The sequence below is a fragment of the Cynocephalus volans genome, chromosome 1 (assembly GCF_027409185.1).
Source record: "Cynocephalus volans isolate mCynVol1 chromosome 1, mCynVol1.pri, whole genome shotgun sequence".
NCBI lineage: Eukaryota > Metazoa > Chordata > Mammalia > Dermoptera > Cynocephalidae > Cynocephalus > Cynocephalus volans.
Genome location: NC_084460.1, coordinates 104899931 through 104910587, shown reverse-complemented (window position 1 = coordinate 104910587; position 10657 = coordinate 104899931).

Below are 10657 nucleotides of genomic sequence, written 5' to 3'. Positions count from 1 at the left end.
TGGACTAATGTGTCTTCTATTCTAAACCATTGAATTAAAAATTTTTTTTATTTTGGTTGCTGGCTGGTACAGGGGTCTGAACCCTTGACTTTGGTGTTATAACATCATGCTCTAACCAACTGAGCTAACTTGACAGACCCCCCAAGAAGTTACCACTGTTGAGCTATTTGGAAAGAATCCACCACCTCTCTCAATCCTGAGAAATTCCCAACTCTGGAGTTGTGGACCTCTGTGAGTGTGCACACTTCACACCCAAGCTTTGTGGCTGCATTAGGCCTGTCCATCTCTCAGACATTAGAGCCATCACCATAGTGAGCTAGTTCATGCTCTGGGCTCTGGACCCATGCCTATGCTCCTAGAACCAGCCCAATAGCCATAGCCTTATGAGCCTTACTCCAGAGCTGCTCTAACCCTGTACATCCCAATGCTCCATTCTCAGTTCCCCTGGCTACTCCACAAGCATCTGCACCTCACATTCTTTTAACAGCACAGCAGCAGGGATGCCTGTGCCCAAGGCACCAGTGCCATTACCTTCCCATATCCCAGAGCTGTATTCCCTCCATGCATGCCCATGCCTAAAGCCTCAGCTCTGTAGCCACTCCACAGGCACCATTCATCAGATTCTGGTGCCACTGCCAGTGAAAGTGAGCTCACAAGCCAGACCCAGTGCCAAGAGAGATTCATCCCCTCAGAACCAATTTGCCCAGTGGGAGAAACTGAAATTGGAGAACTTTAGTAGCTATTTTCACCAAAGACCTCAATAATCCTTGCCACCACTATGGACATCCACACCACTAGCCACTGATGAGTCCTACAATCTTCATCAACATTGTCTTAGCTAACAGAACTGCATGGAGACTACAAAGCAGGTGCATACCACCTGTAAGTATCCTCACCCCCCTGAAAGTCTTTTCATAGCAAAATTAGCCCATACAGTCTGCAAGACTCGACTGCTCCACCAGATGCACACACATCAATGTTAGACAACAAGAAACATAAAAAAGCAAGAAGACATAACACCACCAAAAGAACACAATAATCATGTACAAGCTCACCCCAAAGAAATAAAAATATGTGATACTGTCTGACAAAGATTTCAAAATAATTGTTTTAAGGAAGCTCAGTGTATTTCAAGAAAACTCAAAGACACAATTCAGTGAAGTTGGGAGAACAATAAATGACACAAACAAGAAATTTAACAGAGAGATTAAAATTGCATATAAAAAATCAAACAGAAATTCTGGAGCTGAAAAATACAATGAATGAAATGAAAATTACAATAGAGAGCATTAATAGCAGAATTGATCAAGTGGAAGAAATAATTTATGAATTCATAGACATTTGAAAAAAAAAGAAGAGAAAAAAGAATGGAAATAATTGAAGACAGCTTATGGGGGCTGACCCCGTGGCTCACTTGGGAGAGTGCGGCTCTGGGAGCGCAGCAGTGCTCCAGCCACAGGTTCAGATCCTATATAGGGATGGCCGGTGCGCTCACTGGCTGAGCGTGGTGTGGGCGACACCAAGCCAAGGGTTGTGATCCCCTTACTGGTCACAAAAAAGAAAAAGAAAAAGAAAAGGAAAAACAAACAAACAAACAAAGACAGCTTCTTGTATTTATGGGACAGCATAGAAAGAGCAAGTACTCAAGAGATTGAAATTTAAAAAGTAGAAGAGAGAGACAAAGGGGTTGAAAACTTGTTTAAAGAAATAATAGCAGAAAACTTTCCAGATCTGGGGAAAAATATAAATATTTTTTTTTCTGAGGAAAATTGCCAGTAAGATTCAATCCAAATAAGATAACAAGACATATTATAATCAAATTGTCAAAAGTCAAACACTGAGAGGATCCTGAAGGCAGCAAGAGAAAAGAAGTAAATAACATATAAGGTAACTTCATAAGGCTAGCAGCATATTCCTCAGTGAAAACCTTACAGGACAGGAGAGAGTGGGATGATGTATTTCAAGCACTGAAGGAAAAAAATACTGAGTATAGTGTACCTAACAAAACCGTTCTTCAGAAATAAAGGAGAGATAAGGACTTTACCAGACCATCAAAGGCTGAGGGAGTTTATCACCACCAGACCTATCTTACAAGAAATACTAAAGGGGGCTTTTTGAGCTGATAAAAAAGAATGTTACTTTGGAACACAAAAACATATGAAAGCATAAAACTCACTGGTAAAAATAAGTAGGCAGTCAAATTTAGAATACTCTGATACTGAAATAGTGATGTATAAATCACTTATATCTTTAGCATGAAGGTTAAAGGACAAAACTATTAAAAACAATGATGGCTAAAATAACTTGTTAAGGGATATGCAATATGAAAAGATGTAAATTGTGCCATCACAAACATAAAATGTGGGAGGGGTGGAGTAAAGTAAAAGTGTAGAGTTGTTTTATAAGATCAAAGTTAAGTTGTTATTAGCTTAAAATAGCCTGTTGTAACTATAAGATATTCTATGTAAGCCTCATTGTAATTAGAAAGAAAAAAACCTGTAGTAACACAAAAGATAAAAAGTAAGGAATCAAATCATACCACTGGAGAAAATCTTCTAATCACAAAAAACAACAGAGGAAGAAAGAACAAAGGATCTACACTACAACCAGAAAATAGTGAACAAAATGGCACTACTAAATCCTTACTTGGCAATGATTACCTTGAATGTAAATGAATGAAATTCCTTGATCAAAAGAAATAGAGTGGCTGAATAGACAAAAAACAAGGCCCAAATATATACTGCCTATAACAGACTTACTTCACCCTTAAGGTTGCAGATAGATTGAAAATAAAAGGCTAGAAAAAAAATTCCATGTAAATTGAAACCAAAAGGGAGCAAATATAGCTATACTTATATCAGATAAAATAGGCTTTAAGTCAAAACTGTAAAATGAGACAAAGAAGGCCATTATATGAGAGTATATCAAAAAGTTCACGGAAAGATTTATATTATCTAAAAATTCCATTTTTCCACAAACTTTTTGAAGTGCCCTTGTGTAATGATAAAGGGGTCAATTCATCAAGGAAATATAACAACTGTAAATATATATGCACACAATATCAGAGCACTGAAATCTGTAAAGCAAATATTAAGAGATCTGAAGAGACAGATATACTGCAATATATTAATAATAGGGGACTTTAAGACTCCGCCTTCAACAATGGTCTGATCATCTAGACAGAAATTCAATACAGAAAGATTGAACTTGAACTGCACTTTCGCCCAAATGGACCTAACAGACATATACAGAACATTCCATCCAACAGCAGCAAAATGCCCATTCTTCTCAAGCACACAGAGAACATTCCCCAGGATAGATCATATGTTAGGCCACAAAACAAATCTTTTTTTTTTTTTTTTTTTTTTTTCTCGTGACCGGCACTCAGCCAGTGAGTGCACTGGTCATCCTTATATAGGATCCGAACCCGCGGCGGGAGCGTCGCCGCGCTCCCAGCGCAGCACTCTACCGAGTGCGCCACGGGCTCGGCCCCACAAAACAAATCTTAACAAAGTTAAGAAGGTGGAAATAATATCAAGTATCTTTTCAACCTCAATGGTATGAAAACAGAAATCAATAATAGAAAGAATTTTAGAAAATTCAGAAATATGTGGAAATTAAACATGACTCTAAACAACTAATGGGTCAAAAAAGAAATTAAAAGGGATATCAAACAAAAATGGTAACGTAACATATCAAAACACATAGGATGCAGGAATAGCAATTCTAAGAGGGAACTTTATAGCAATAAACATTTACATCAAAAAAGAAAGATGCCAGATAAACGACCTAATGTTATGCCTCAAGGAACTAGTAAAAGAAGGAAAAACTAAGTTCAAAGTTAGTAGAAGAAAGGAAATAATAAAGATCAGAGCAGCAATAAAGTACAGACTAGAAAAACAATAGAAAAGAACAACATAACTAAAAGTTGTTTATTTTAAAAAGATAAACATAATTGACAAACCCTTAGCTAGATTAAGTAAAAAAGAGTTAACTCAAATAAATAAAATCAGAAATAAGAGAGAAGACATTATAACTGATACCACAGAAATACAAAGGATCATAAGAGACTACTAATAACAATTATACACCAACCTATTGGATAGCCTAGAAGAAATGGATAAATCCCTAGACACATACAATCTGCCAAGGCTTAATCAGGAAGAAATAGAAAATCCAAACAGACCAATAATGGGTAATGAGATTGAATCAGTAATAAAGTCTTCCATCAAAGAAAAGCCCAGAACCTGATGCCTTCACTGCTAAATTCTATCAAACATTTAAATAACTAATGCCAAACATTCTCAAATGCTTCTAGAAAAGTAACGAGGAGGGAAAACTTCCAAACTTATTTTATGAGGACAGCATTACCTGATACTAAAGGCAGACAGGACACAACAAGAAAAGAAAATTACAGGCCAATATCTGTAAATGTAGAAAATCTCCCACACTTTATGTACACTGTAGAACTATGTTTTCCCTTTGTATGTAGCCCTTAATGATTAACTAAGATTGTATGGAAAGCAGACATCCTGTCTTGCCCCATACATCTCTTAAAGCAGGAAGCAGCTGTCCATCACACTGAAGACATCCTCTCTCTCTGATATATTTACCTATTGCGTTGGATTAAATGTCCTCCCCAAACTTAATTCCCACTGTAACTGTTGAGGTTGGTAAAACCTATTATGGTAATTGAAAAATGGGGCCTTGAAAAGGTGATTAGATTGTAGGATCATGCCATAGTGAATGGATTAGTAATGGTGGTGAGGGGCATGGTTCAGAAGGCTTTAAAAGGAGAGTGCGCAAGGAACTCTGTCTCTCTTGGCTCCACCACCTTCTGTCATGTGAGACACCTGCATTGCTGTAAAGCCACCACCAAGAAGACTCTCACCAGATGAAACTGGTTTCAGCATCTGAAACTGATGGCAATAAATTTCATTTTCTTATAACTCACCCTATTCCAGGTATTGTGTTATAAGCAACAGAAATGGACTAAAACACCTATATGAACTCCAGGCCTCAGTTGATCAGGGAGGCAGTTTAGACTTTACCCCACGTGTCCCAGTTGACATCTTTTAAAATAAAAAGACTTTCCTTTAAGTTCTGTCTGGTGGGTATGATTGGCCATCCTATAGAGGCAAGCTCTCAGACCCACATAGGTCAGGGATTCCCCTGGTTAAGGGGAATCCCATGGGACTTGTTAGTTACCATATCTCTGAGGAACATAGATGCAAAAATCTTAGCAAAATACTAGCAAACTGAATTTAACAGCACGTTAAAAGTATCATTCACCATAATCAAGTGGGATTTATTGCTGGGATGTAATAATGGTTCAATGTACACAAAGCTATGTTGTGAAACACCATATTTATAAATAGCATACACAATATTTTGTTATGAAAGACAAAAACCATATGATAATCTCAATAATGCAGAGAAGGCATTTAACAAAATTCAACATCCTTTCATGATTAAAAAATCTTTAAAAAAAATTAGGTATAGGAGGAATGTAACTCAGCATAATAATGGCCACATATGACATGGCTGCCACTAACATTATACTCAGTGGTGAAAAGTTGAAAGCTTTTCCTCTAAGATCAGGAAAAGGCAAGGATGTTCATTCTTATCAATTCTATTCTACATAGTACTAGAAGTCATAGCCAGAGCAATTAGGCAAGAGAAAGAAATAAAAGGCATTCAAATTTGAAAAAAAGAAGTTAAATTGTCCCTTTTTGCAGATGACACAGTCTTATACATAGAATACCCTAAAGACTCCACCAAAAAACTGTTAGAACTAACTAACAATGACCTGTTCAAAAGGAAAAATCAAGGAAACAATGAAACTGCTCAAAAATAGAAACCCCACTTACAAAAGCTACAAAAACGAAACAAAACTTAAAAATAAATTTAAACAAAAAGGTAAAAATTTTGTACACTGAAAACTATAAAATATTGATGAAAGAAGTTGAAGAAGACACAAATGGAAAGATATCCCCTGTAAATGGATTGGAAGAATTGATACTGTTTAAATGTCCATAGTACTCAAAGCAATCTACATATTCAATACAATCCCTATCAAAATTCCAATGTCATTATGCACTAAAATAGAAAAAGCCATCCTAAAATTTGTAAGGAACCACAAAAGCCCTCGAGTAGCCAGTATAATCTCAAGCAATAAGGATAAAGCTGCAGGCATCAAACTACCAGATTTGAAAATTTACTGCAAAGCTACAGTAATCAAAACAGCATGACACTGGCATAAAAACAGATACACAGACCAATGGAACAGAATAGAGAGCCTAGAAATAAATCCATGCATCTAAGTTCAATTGATTTTCGACTAAGGTGCCAAGAACACACAATAGGGAAAGGACAGTCTTCTCAATAAATGGTCTTGGGAAAACTGGATATCCACATGAGGAACACAATAAAACCTTGTAAAACTATTAAAAGAAAACATAGGGGGAAAGCTCCGTGACATTTGTATGGGCAAAGATTTTTTGGACATGACCCCAAAAGTACAGGCATCAAAAGTAGAAAAAGACAAATGGGATTGCATCAAATGAGAAAGTTCTGCATAGCAAAGGAAAAAATCAGAGTGATGAAACAACCTATGGAATGGGAGAAACTATTTGCGAACCACACCTCTGATAAGGGGTTAATATCCGAAACATATAAGGGACTCAGATAACTCAATAGTAAGAAAACAAATACCTTGATTTAAAAAATGGGCAAAGGATCTGAATAGACATTAAAAAAAAAAAAAAGACATACAAATGGCCACCAGGTATATGAAAAGATGCTTGACATATTTAATCATCAGGGAAATACAACTCAAAACCACAAGGAGTTATCACTTCATGCCTGTTGGATTGGCTATTATCAAAAAGATGACAGATAACAAGTTTTGGCAATGTGCAGAAAAGGGAGCCCTTGTACCCTGTTGGTGGGAATGTAATTTAGTACAGCCATTATGCAAAACAGCATAAAGTTTCCTCAAAAAATTAAAAATAGAACTACCATATAATTTAGTAATTCTACTACTAGGTATATACCCAAAGGAAAGGAAATCAGTATGTCAAAGAGATATCTGCACTCCCATCTCATTGCAGAACTATCTATACTAGCCAAGATATGGAATCAAACCAATGTTCATCAAGGGATAAATGGATAAAGAAAATATGGTACATATGCTCAGTATTGTATTATTTAGCCTTAAAAAGGAAGAAAATCCTGTCATTTGCAACAACATTAATAAACATGGAGGAAATTATATGAAATGAAATAAGGCAGGCACAGAAAGACGAATATCTCATGATCTCGCTTACATATGGAGTGCAAAAAAGTCGAACTCATAGAAACAGAGGCTGCAGGGTGGAGTGACTGGGAAGATTTTGGTCAAAGGTCACTAAATTTAGTTAGGAGGAATAATTTCAAGAGATCCGTTGTATATCATGGTGACTACAGTTAATAACAGTTAATATTGTGCATTTGAAAATTGCTAAGAGAATAGATTTTGTGTTCTGATCACAAATAAATATGAGATAATGGATGTGTTAAAAATCTTGATTTATTTATGTACACATATATCAAAACATCACATTGTACTCTGTACATATATACAATTTTTACTTGTCAATTAAAAAATTAATTAATTAAAAAATCCAGTCAATGTTAAGTGTTGATCCCTGCTGGAAAATAGAATTTGGATGTAATACAAACTCAGCTTCTTTTCAGCACATTATGCCTGTCCTGGAAGAATAGATTGATACTCTTAAGAATTTGAGGCTTCCAGTTTAGAGTAAATGAAAGTTGCCTTGAAGAGCAGTACTTTTAAAGGACATTCATTTTTTTGGCTACCTTCTAGCTAGCACTTATGCTTTTACTGATTTGCATTACAGACAATTTATTTATAAAATTAGGCAAAATTTGGGAATCTTAGAAAGGTATTATTCTTATCAACTGGAATATCTTGACAAGGTTTCTGACATTATACGGTTACTGTTTATTGACATTATGATATCTTTAGGAGTTTTATTTCAAAATTTAGTTTAAATAATAAGATAAAGAGGCTGTAATGAAACTCAGAAACAGCATCTGCTTAATAGATAAATATAGCGATTGCTCTTTATACTTAACCTGAAATGAGAAACAATGTGAGCATCTAAGGTTACGTGAATTTAAGTCATAAGTGCAAAAGGTTTGCATCCTGTTGTACCTGAAATATGTTCTTACTATCTTGGCTCTCAATCTCTTTAATTTTCTATTAGATTAGAAGTTATTCATTCTGGGTGCAATAAAGAAATTCCAATTTGAACTCCTTTTTATTTTTTAATCGAAATTTTCCCAAAGCACAAAAGTAAAATGTAAAAGTTGCTGTGTTTCATTAGTTTCATTCTTTTGAATGTTGCTTCGCTGGAAGCTCTGTGTGAAATTATCAGAAGATGAATTTTCAAATGGTTGTAAAAGAAGATGCATATATGGGGACTCATTCAAAGGGCATTATTTTTAAAAGACATTTTTCACCCACCCAGATCTCATGGTAGCTATGCCCATTCAGGGATAGAGAATCTACCCTCTGTATGATTATTTTTACATCTGAACTTTTTTTTATACACCAGAGAGACTCAAAACTTTCAGGGTCATTTGCCCAGCATGTAGTGGAATGTCCCGTGCAATAGATTCCAATTAATATGACCATGTTCAATGGCCCTGTACCACCAGTGATGTATAACTGCTTTCCACTTGGCTTTATATGGCACTTCTTTGTTGCAGCTGCAACCAGGTCTATCAACCCTTTGATAAAAATTTCAGTTACACCAGAGAGAAGCTTTTAACTTTATTAAGCATTGAAGTTCGCACATTTGTTCTTCTTTGGAAGAGCAGATCAAAGCTTGCTATCTAAGGAAGTAATCTGATAAATTAGGATAGCACTTGGGGACTTTAGCAATAATGTGTGTTTTTTTTTTTTTTTGTAATTGAAACCTAAGAACCTGTGTCAACTGACTAGACTATTATGAACTTCTTAGCATTTAACAAAAATTTTTATCTTTAAAAAAAATTTTTTTTAAGTTTCCTGATTCTATTTAACCAATTCTTTAGCATGCTGTGTCCTTTTGGTTGTGGTTAAGAAAACCTTAATCTAGGTTTAGAGATAGGGAACTGAAATCAAGGAAAAAAGCAATATGATGATCAAATTGTGATGTAGAGAAAAACTTGTGTTCAATCTCATCTCTAGCATTAACACGCTATAAAAACTTGAGCAAGACACTTAATTTTTCTGGGCCACAGTTTCATCATCTTTGAAATCGGAGGACTGGCTAGATGTTGTGTAAGTCTTCTGGTGAATCTGAAATTCTCTGATTCTAAATCTTGGGCAGAATGTAACCAGACACTGACAATGCCTTATATTTGCATATAGCCATTTTTTTTTTTTTTCATCTCCTGTCTGCTTCAGCTCCAGTTTTGGCTTGGCAATGGAATTATATGGTGCTGTTTTATCTTTGGTTTGGAATGAGATATATCTGGAACACCGGTTAAAAGCCAGAGGTGTAATATCTTCACAAAGGAGACTAGACAGAATCTTATTTCTCCCACAGTCCCAAGCTGCTAGAATTTTGGAACAGACACCAGACAGACTCCTCTTGATAAAATTGTACCTCTTCTACACACACAAAAAAATTTTTTTTAAATTATAATATCCAGGGCCGACCCCGTGGCTCACTCGGTAGAGTGCAGCACTGGGAGCACAATGGCGCTCCCGCCGCGGGTTCGGGTCCTATATAGTGATGGCCCGTGCGCTCACTGGCTGAGCGTGGTGCGGGCAACACCAAGCCAAGGGTTGCGATCCCCTTACCGGACACACACACACACACACACACACACACACACACACACACACACACACACACACACACACACACACACACACACACACACACACACACACACACACACATCCACAGTTGCAGTTGATGGGATAAATTTTGCCTTTTCTGTTAGTCTGAATCTGAGGGCTACTCCTGTTAGAGCACTTTCAACGGTTTAGATTGAGACCTTTGAACTCTGATTTATGAGATTTAGATTCTTGGAATAAATACCCTGACTCAAAACATAAACCATATATTGCCTGTAGACTGAATATAGTTCCTTGTAGTGTTTTGTCAATGGATGCTTAAAATATGAGCACTACATGTGGAAGTTGTCAAAATGTTTTATTATTAAAAAGTTGGAAACTATTTTGTAGGCCAAATCTTTCTAAATTTTAAGTTCTGATGATTGGGGATCAAGTTGGGGCCGTGTTCTTCTTCAGGATCTTAATAAGGCTAAATAACACTAATACAGGGGTAATGTTATTAGGAACTTTTTGGGGGGAAGTAGGAATTTAGGAGCCAAGTTTCTAACCTCAGCTCCTCCTCAATTTCTTTTTTTTAATTGAATCATAATTGATTATACATATTTTGGGGGTTCAATGTTGACATGTTAATCAAATCAATATTATTAGCATATATATTATTAAAAATTGTACTAATTCATTATTCCCCTTATCCAATCTCTCCTCATCCCCCTCTCACTCCTCCCTCCTACCTCTGATAACCCTAGATTTCTTCTCTCCTTTTGAAAGCGTAATGGTTACTCTGTTGATTTGTTGCCTAGA